Consider the following 9,959-nt stretch of genomic DNA (forward strand, 5'->3'; position numbering starts at 1 on the left):
AGAGCATTTGGATGATCCAGAGGAGTTTTGGGAGAATGTCCTATGGTCTGATGAAACCAAACTGGAACTGTTTGGTAGAAACACAACTTGTCGTGTTTGGAGGAAAAAGAATACTGAGTTGCATCCATCAAACACCATACCTACTGTAAAGCATGGTGGTGGAAACATCATGCTTTGGGGCTGTTTCTCTGCAAAGGGGCCAGGACGACTGATCCGGGTACATGAAAGAATGAATGGGGCCATGTATCGTGAGATTTTGAGTGCAAACCTCCTTCCATCAGCAAGGGCATTGAAGATGAAACGTAGCTGGGTCTTTCAACATGACAATGATCCAAAGCACACCGCCAGGGCAATGAAGGATTGGCTTCGTAAGAAGCATTTCAAGGTCCTGGAGTGGCCTAGCCAGTCTCCAGATCTCAACCCTATAGAAAACCTTTGGAGGGAGTTGAAAGTCCGTGTTGCCAAGCGAAAAGCCAAAAACATCACTGCTCTAGAGGAGATCTGCATGGAGGAATGGGCCAACATACCAACAACAGTGTGTGGCAACCTTGTGAAGACTTACAGAAAACGTTTGACCTCCGTCATTGCCAACAAAGGATATATTACAAAGTATTGAGATGAAATTTTGTTTCTGACCAAATACTTATTTTCCACCATAATATGCAAATAAAATGTTAAAAAAACAGACAATGTGACTTTCTGGATTTTTTTTTCTCAGTTTGTCTCCCATAGTTGAGGTCTACCTATGATGTAAACTACAGATGCCTCTCATCTTTTTAAGTGGTGGAACTTGCACTATTGCTGACTGACTAAATACTTTTTTGCCCCACTGTATTCCATGAGGGATACACGTGTCTGGAACCCATCCTCTACTAATATGATTCTTCTACATACTCTGTCTTGGTACATATTTAGTAACTTTGTAATCTTGTCACTATGACAGGTTATTCTCTAAAAAGGGATCGTTTGTTCACCCCCTACTACTGCCACCTTTATGCATTTGTATCAAAGGACTAGAGGTAAACCTTGTATAGTTTATTATCATGTTTTTTAATTTTTTGCACTATATCGCTTTAGCTTTTCGCCGCTCCTGATTGTATGACCTTTGCCATTTTGGGTTGCTATGTACATAATAATTTTTCTTGTTTTCTTCTTTTTTTCTTGTTGGTGATTTATTATATGTGTTGATCTTTGCCATTTTATCTCTTAATATGTTGATATATGAAAAACAGTGTTTTATACAGTTTCTTTGCTCTTTTTTAGTAACCCCATGAATAAGACCCGGGAGGGTCGAAACGTTGGGTTTCTGTCTACTCAAATCAATGTGGCAACCATCTTTTGGCTTTTTGTTTCCTTGAATAAAATTGGCATATACCTTTTTGCATCATACCAGTATTGAGTGTGCGGTAATTTTTTTCTATGCTCCTCCTTACAGGGACAGGAAAAGCACACCATGGATAATGCAACATAATGTTTTTATTTGACAATATCATATTACACCATATTACATAACCTAATCAGGGAGGGAACTAACCTTGCTGTCAGGATGGACTCCTGGAAACATAATTACCGGTAGATCTCATACCTATTTTCCAGGATGTCCCTCCTGACAGCACCATGGAGAATACCAGAGTACCTCCTCAGGGTGGGATTACTGCCTGGAGAACTTTTCTCCCGAAAGCAGTCTGCTGGCCAGATAGTACGTCTAGTTTATAATTTGTGTTGAGCCACCACCCCTAGTGTTCGAGTTCGGTTCGGTTCAGTTCGATGAATGTTCGTCAAATGTTCAACGAACACCGTCGAACCCCATTGAAACCAATGGCAGGCAAACATAAACACATACAAACACATAGAAAACACCTTAAAAGGTGTCCAAAAGCTGACAAACTGCTCAGAAGACACAACAAACACATGGAAAAGTCACAACTACATATAGTCATGCGAAAAGAAAAGAGGTGGAGGAGTAAAAGGAGGAGGAGACACAGATATAGGCATGTCATGCCCTTCTAAAATCAAGAAAGGATGGAGTAAAAATCTAAAATCACCCTACCAACACCCAGACATCGTGACAAAATTAAAAAAATATATATCTTTAGGTAGAATGGCGGCAGGTCCATTCAGAGCACTTTCCTTAGAAGACGTAGTGGTACCCCGTTGGGAGTTGTGCCAAAAAAGGAACCCAATACATTCAGACTAATCCACATTTTGTCATATCCAGGGGGCAGGTAAGTAAATGACAACATCGACGCGGAACCAAGTACAGTACTATGTACTGTACCACCTTTGACGAGGCAATCAGGCGGGTCAAGAAGTTGGGAATGGGCACCCTAATGGCCAAAACAGACATTGAGGGGGCGTTCCGGTTACTACCTGTGCCTCCTAATAGTGTCCTCCCATTGGGCTGCTTCTGTGAAGGAGCATACTACATAGATCGCTGTTTGCCCATGGGGTGCTCCATATCCTGCTCACTATTTGAGGCGTTTAGTTGCTTCCTCGAATAGGTCATCATGGACGTTTCTAAGGTGGCAAATATTATCTATTACCTCGACGACTTCTTATGCCTGGGCCCAAAAAAATTGCCACAGTGTGAAAACGTGCGGAAGTCCACCTGTGAGAAGGAGAGAGCTGGAGGGAGAGTGGACACCCCAGAGCCAAGGGGTTAGATTGAGAAAGGAAGAAGGCGGTGTAGCTTGCTTAATGGGTGGGGTACTCTGCTGAGTAGCAGAAATTGCTACTAGGCCCAAAAGGATTTCCTGGGCCAGATGCCGTTAAAAAATAGTACGTAGGTAAACAGGCGGTGTAGCTTGCTTCATGTATGGGGTACTCTGCTGAGCAGCACAAAATGCTACTAGGTAGAAAACAATTTCCTGGGCTAGATGCAGTTAAAAATTAGTAATTAGATCAACAGGCGGTGTAGCTTGATTTATGGGTGGGGTACTCTGCTGAGTAGCAGAAATTGCTACTAGGCACAAAAGGATTTCCTGGGCCAGATGCCATTAAAAAATAGTACTTAGGTAAACAGGCGGTGTAGCTTGCTTCATGGGTGGGGTACTCTGCTGAGTAGCAGAAATTGCTACTAGGCCCAAAAGGATTTCCTGGGCCAGATGCACTTAAAAATAGTATTTAGGTAAACAGGCGGTGGGTGGGCTACTCTGCTGACTAGCAGACACTGAAGCTTTGGAGCAGACGTCTGAATCCCAGGCCATAGTATGAGTAAACAACTCTGCAGACGACCCCACCCACCTGGAATTGACGATGGCAACGTCATGTAAAACACAGCAAGGGGACTCAATAGAGAGTCTCCATTTTTTCCAAAAATTCGGCCACAGACACCACTTAAGTGGCATCAATTTGGCCAGAGTTTTTAAAACGGTTGGTGAGGTGATTTTCAAAAATCATCATCAAGCTTTTAGTCTCCCCAGGATGACACAGGGGTAGAAAAGTCCTTGCGGGTCCAGGATTTGTTCATCTTGATGAACGTTAGTCTGTCTACATTGTCACTGGACAGCCGCGTGCGCTTATCTGTCAGCACACCACCAGCAGCGCTGAACACAGGTTCAGAGAGAACGCTGGCTGCGGGGCACGACAAGATCTCCAAAGCGTGAGTGGTGAGCTCAGGCCATTTTTCAAGATTGGAAGCCCAAAATGAGCAAGGGTCCAGTTCCACAGTCATGGCATCAATGTTAACTTGGAGATACTCTTGTACCATTCTCTCTAGGCGTTGGTTGTGCGTCAGACTTCTTGTCTCCTGTGGCCTTGCAAAGGATGGTCTAAAAAAAATCTTGAAACGATTGGAAAAAATTGCAGTTACCATCAGATACGATGTTACTGTTGAGTGATGACTCGATAGTCCCACGGTTGGCAAGTTAGAACTCAGATTCACTACGTGCACCACTGGTGTTTTGTGGAAAAGCAGATGTTAGATTCTGTAACAGTCTCTGCTGATATTCCTGCATGCGTGAATCCCTTTCTATGGCAGGAATTATTCGGCCAAATTCACTTTTGTACCGGGGATCTAAGAGTGTAGCAACACAGTAGTCGGCATTACTTCGGATTCTGACAATCTGAGGGTCATGTTGCAGGTAGTGCAGCAAGAAGGCACTCATGTGTCTTGCACATCCAGGAGGACAAAGTCCTTGTTGTTTTGGTGGCGGGGAGGTGAGAATCATGCTTCCTTCCTCTGCCCTCACCCCTCAACCTCGCACAACAGAAATTTGATCACGGTCTCCCTCATCTGATGAGTTTTCCATGCCCAGCGCCACTTCTTCCTCGCCTCCCGCACCTTCCTCAACAGTTTGGCTGCTACCATGCGCCCTCGGTAATCTCTCTTCCCCAGCCTCCAATGCCAGCCGCCTTGGTGCTGCCGACCGTCTGGACCTTGGAGATATTATCCCTTTCGCATACGACTCCTCCTCCTCTTGTTCCACCACCTGACTCCGAATACTGTTTAAGGTGTGCTCCAGCATGTACATCACCGGATTAGTCATGCTGATAATGGCATCGTTAGCACTAAACATCTTTGTCGCTATTTCAAAACTGTGCAGAAGGGTGCATAGGTCCCTGATCTGAGACCACTCCTGCAGCGTGATTTGCCCCACCTCTGGATCTCGTTGGCCCATTCTATACGTCATAACGTATTGCACCAGGGCTCGTCGGTGCTGCCACAGTCGCTGCAACATGTGCAGAGTTCAATTCCACCGTGTGGACACATCGCATTTCAGTCTGTGAACTGGCAGGCCCAACGACTTCTGTAGAGATGTAAGTTGTTGAGCTGCGAGATGCGAACGGCGGAAGTGAGCACACAGCGATCGTGCCCTCTGCAGAAGCCCATCTAGTCCGGGATAGTGGGATAAAAATTGCTGGACAACCAGGTTCAAAACGTGAGCCATACAAGGCACGTGTGTGACATTGCCCCGGCAAAGGGCCGCACCCAGGTTTGCAGCATTATCGCACATGGCCTTCCCTGGCTGCAGGTTGAGTGGAGACAACTCGGTCTCCAGAGCTGACCACAACTCCTCAGCTGTGTGACTCACATTTCCCAGACATTTCAATGTAAACACCGCCTGATGCCGTGGAGCCCTGGTGACAGCATAGTAAGGAGGTGTGCAGGATTCCTTCTGCACAGTTAGAACGCGGGTGGCATTGCCAGACAGGCTTTGGGTGCAGGTGGGAGGACCGAGAGGAGGTTGAGGAGGCAGAAGAAGTGGAGGAACTTCTAGAGGATCGACGAGCAACTCGTGGGGACGGCAAGACTTGGACAGCAGCCCCTTCTCCTGATGTCACCATAGTTACCCAGTGCCCAGTCACCGACATGTAACGCCCCTGTCCATGTCTACTCGTCCAAATGTCTGTGGTGAAATGCACCCTGTCACACACAGAGTTTCTCAAGGAAGCAGTGATGTTGTGTGCGACATGCTGGTGTAGCACAGGCACAGCTTTCTTTGAGAAGTAGTGGCGTCTGGGCATCTGGTACTGGGGCACTGCGACGGACATAAGGTCTCGAAAATCGAGCTGCGTCATCCTTTGCAATGCCAAAAAATGCCCAGGCTATGCAAGGCTTAGAGCCCGTGCGACCTGAAGAGCCACCACGACTTCTGCTCAGAGGCACAGTTGGGGTTAATGCAGTTGTTTATGTGCTTCCAGTACTCCATCTCTGTCCAGGAAGGTGCAACCTAACCTCGTCGTCAGGTTCATCACTAGCATCCTCCTCTGCTGACCTCATGGACTGGCGGACTGTGGGTTGACAGTAAGTGGGGTCTCCAACCTCGTCATCATCATCCTGTGTGTTCTCACACCCGTCGTCCTCAGAGTCAACCTCTTCCTGCCTGACTGAAAAGTCAAGTTTTAGTTCCAATCAGGTATCTCAGTCTCATGATCATTTTCCTCGTTGTCTCCACCAACAGAAGTTACAGTTTGGGAACGAGGGTCTACATTATGCTCAGAACCTTCTTCATCTGGGCCTGGATCCGACTCACAAAAATTCTGGGCATCAGTGCAGACCATTTCCTCCTCTGGATTCACAGAAGCTCTGGAGCAGACCTCTGATTACCAGGCTATAGTATGAGTAAACAGCTCTGCAGACTCAACCATCTGTGTTACCCCATACTCAGACGGGCGGCTGGAGACTTGGGAGCTGTGAGGAAGCAAGTGCGATTGGGGTGACAACTCTGAGGTCTGGAGTAGTTGTGATGTTGAAGTTGACATGGAGGAGAGCCCACTTGAACGAGCACTTGATATCCGTTCAAACACCCGCTGTTTTTGTGCCTCATCTGGAATTTTGGGCGATGCTCATAACGATGGTCGTAAGAAAGGGATCATATCAGATTGTCCACGAAAAGAAGTAGACATCTTACTTTGGCTGGAAGATGGTCTTTCTTCTGCAAATGTTACTGTTGCTTCACCCCCTACCACACGGACACAACCTTTTTTCCCTTTCCAACACGCCTATTCCCCTTTCCACCAGCAGCAGGCCTTTTGCCACTCATTTTGGTGCTTAACTAATTGGCAACTCTATATCTGTAGTTGTTGGCATAACAACCGATGGATGAAAACCGAGCAGAACTGAGTGGCCAAACTGTGGTACTAGGCCCAAAAGGATTTACTGGGTTAGATGCAGTAAAAATTTAGATACACAGGCGGTGTAGCTAGCTTCACAGGCGGGCTACTCCGCTGACGTGCAGACACTGCTACTAAGCCCAAAACGATTTGCTGGGTTAGATGCAGTAAAAATTTAGATTCACAGGCGTGCAGACACTGCTTCTAGGCCCAAAACTATTTACTAGGTTAGATGCAGTAAAAATTTAGATACACAGGCGGTGTAGCTAGCTTCACAGGTGGGCTACTCCCCTGATGTGCAGACACTGCTACTAAGCTCAAAAAGATTTACTGGGTTAGATGCAGTAAAAATTTAGATACACAGGTGGTGTAGCTAGCTTCACAGGCGGGCTACTCTGCTGACGTGCAGACACTGCTACTAAGCCCAAAACGATTTCCTGGGTTAGATGCAGTAAAAATTTAGCTTCACAGGCAGGCTACTCAGATGACTATCAGACAATGCTACTAGCCCAAAAGGATTGGCTGAGCTAGATTACACCAAATGCTGTGGCAAACACTAGCACAGCACTCGCACAGACCTGCCTGGCAAAAAGTGCTAGGAACTGCTGTAACCTACCCTGAAAAGGGCTGATATTACAACTAGTCCTGACTCCTCCCGAATCCCTAAACCTATCTCTCTGAAAATTCGCTCCCAAGACTCTTAGTCTGTATAGCGCCCACAGCAGCAGCAGTGCTGTCTAACACTAAGCTGCAGCAGTGAGGAAATGGTGGCGACGGGGCAAATGGCTGGTTCTTATAAGGCAAGGACATGGGACATACACAGCCAATGACACATGCCCTTGCTTGTGTGCGCTTACTATACACTGAAACAGTCTATTAACAATGATAAACAGTTTTAATGTGAAAATCAAGTTAGGCTTTTGGTGATTGAACAGTTATCGAAGAGAAACTCGAACAGCCGAGATTTAAGCAAATTGTTCGAGTTCGACGAACGACTCGAGCACTGCCCAAAACAGCTCGAATTTGAAATTGGCGAACAGTTCGACTCGAACACCGCTCATCTCTATTTATAATGCCTGCAAAATGTGTCAAGCCTGGCCCAAGTTGCAGCCCTACAGATCCGTCCTAATGAGGTTCCCGCTCTCTCTGCCCAAGAAGTTGAAACTGCTTTAGTTGAGTGGGCTCAAACCTTTGGGGGGATTAACGCCTTTTGACTGGTAGGCTAAGGAAATAACAAAGGTAATCCATCTGGCAATAGATGCTTTAGAGGCTTTCTTCCCCTTATTTCTACCCCCAAAAAGGACAAATAAGTTAGGATCTTGTCTCCAACTACAGGTAGCCTCCAGGCAATCAAAAACCACCAGTCTAACGTCCAATGAGTGGAAGGCCTGTTCCTTCTCATTTGAGGGCTTCTCACAGAAAGAAGGCAAAACAATCTCTTGGTTTAGGTTCTGGTGGGATGCTACCTTAGGTAAAAAGGTGGGGTCCAATTTTAAGATTATACGATACTCCCAGATTTGAAGATATGGGTCCTGAGTAGACAGGGCCTGAATCTCCCCTACCCGTTTAGCCGTGGTAATGGCCACTAGGTATGCCGTTTTTAAAGTGCGGACCGAGATAGGCATCTGTTCCTCTGGAGCGCAAGGTTCCTTGCATAGGGATCTCAGGACCAAATTTAGATCCCAGGGAGGGGATGACTGCCTGATGGTAGGGCGCAGTCTCTGCACTGCTGACAAACCTTATTATCCAAGGATGGGTGGCCAGGGAATAATCGAAGAATGAGCTCAGTGCCGATATTTGGACTTTTAGGCTGTGTGCCCAAATTGTGTTTTTTTAAGCGTTTCCTCCGCGTTTTTTGATGCAGCGGAAATGCTTTAAAACGCATTCCCATGCAATCCTATGGGATTCCGAAGTTGATGTGCCCATGCTGCAGATTTTCCCGCTGCGGAATTGCATAGCGGTAAAATCCGCAGCATGTTCATTATTTCTGCCATCATAGTATTGCATTGAAACGCTCACTTTACGCATGTGGTTATGCCCACCATGCGTAAAGTGAGCGCTTCATGTGCGGATGGTACCCAGGGTTTGGAGGAGGGGAGACTCTCCTCCAGACCCTGGGTACAATATTCCTGTAAAAATAAAAATTAAAATAGGAATATACTTACCTTCTGATGGCACCTGGAATCCTCCCGCCTCTCAGCGGCGCCTTCCACTCCCAGGGATGCATTTCGCAAATCACCTGATATGATGTTGCGGTCACGCGACAGTGACGTCACAAAGGTCCTTCGCGCAAAGCATCCCTGGGAACGGAACGTACCAGGAGCGCTGCTGTGGAGATTGGGGGCTTTCGGAAAGTGAGAATAGCCATATTTTTTTAATTCTTTTTAAAATTCTATCTTTTACTATTGATGGCTGCTGCATAGGCAGCATCAATAGTAAAAAGTTGGTCACACTTGTCAAGCACTATGCTTGACAAGTGTGACCAACCTGTCAATCACTTTTCCAAGCGATGCTTCAAATCGCTTGTAAAAGCGCAAGCATTCTGCAAGGAAAATGCATGCAAATTCCGCATACATTTTACCCGCGGTAGGGAGTTGTGGAAATGCTGCGGACATTTCCGCAGCATTTTTGCAACGTGGCAACAAAGCTTTAGGGTACTGGGTCTAAGTCCCTTATTAAATCCCACTTGTAGGAAATCTAGGATCCCTGGGATATCAGGAACCCCTGCCACAAGGTCGGATCTGCCACCCTCCAAGCAGAACCTCTTCCAAATTTTATAATACACTGTTCAAAAAAATAAAGTGAACACTTAAACAACAGAACTTCAAGTAAATTAAACTTCTGTGAAATCAAACTGTTCACTTAGGAAGCAACACTGTTTGCCAATACTTTCCATCTGTTGTTTATTCCATTTGCACAACAGTATGTGAAATTGATTGTCAATCATCAAGACACACTCAAAGGAGTGGTTCTGCAGGTGGGGACCACATACCACATCTTGGTACCAATCCTTTCTGGCTGATGTTTTGGTCACTTTTGAATGTTGGTTGTGCTTTCACACTCATGTTAGCATGAGATGGACTCTGCAACCCACAAAAGTAGCTCAGGTAGTGCAGCTCATCCAGGATGGCACATCAATGTGAGCTGTGGAAAGAAGGTTTGCTGTGTCTGTCAGTGTAGTGTCCAGAGGCTGGAGGCACTACCAGGAGACGTGGAGGGGGCCATAGGAGGGCAACAACCCAGCAGCAGGACCGCTACCTCAGCCTTTGTGCAAGGAGGAACAGGCTGAGCACTGCCAGAGCCCTGCAAAATGACCTCCAGTCTGAGTGCCCGACATCCACAGATGGAGGTTATGCTCACAGCCCAACACCGCGCAGGACGCTTGGCATTTGCCACACTTCCCC

Source organism: Ranitomeya imitator, chromosome 4 (assembly GCF_032444005.1).
Source record: "Ranitomeya imitator isolate aRanImi1 chromosome 4, aRanImi1.pri, whole genome shotgun sequence".
Classification (NCBI taxonomy): Eukaryota; Metazoa; Chordata; class Amphibia; order Anura; family Dendrobatidae; genus Ranitomeya; species Ranitomeya imitator.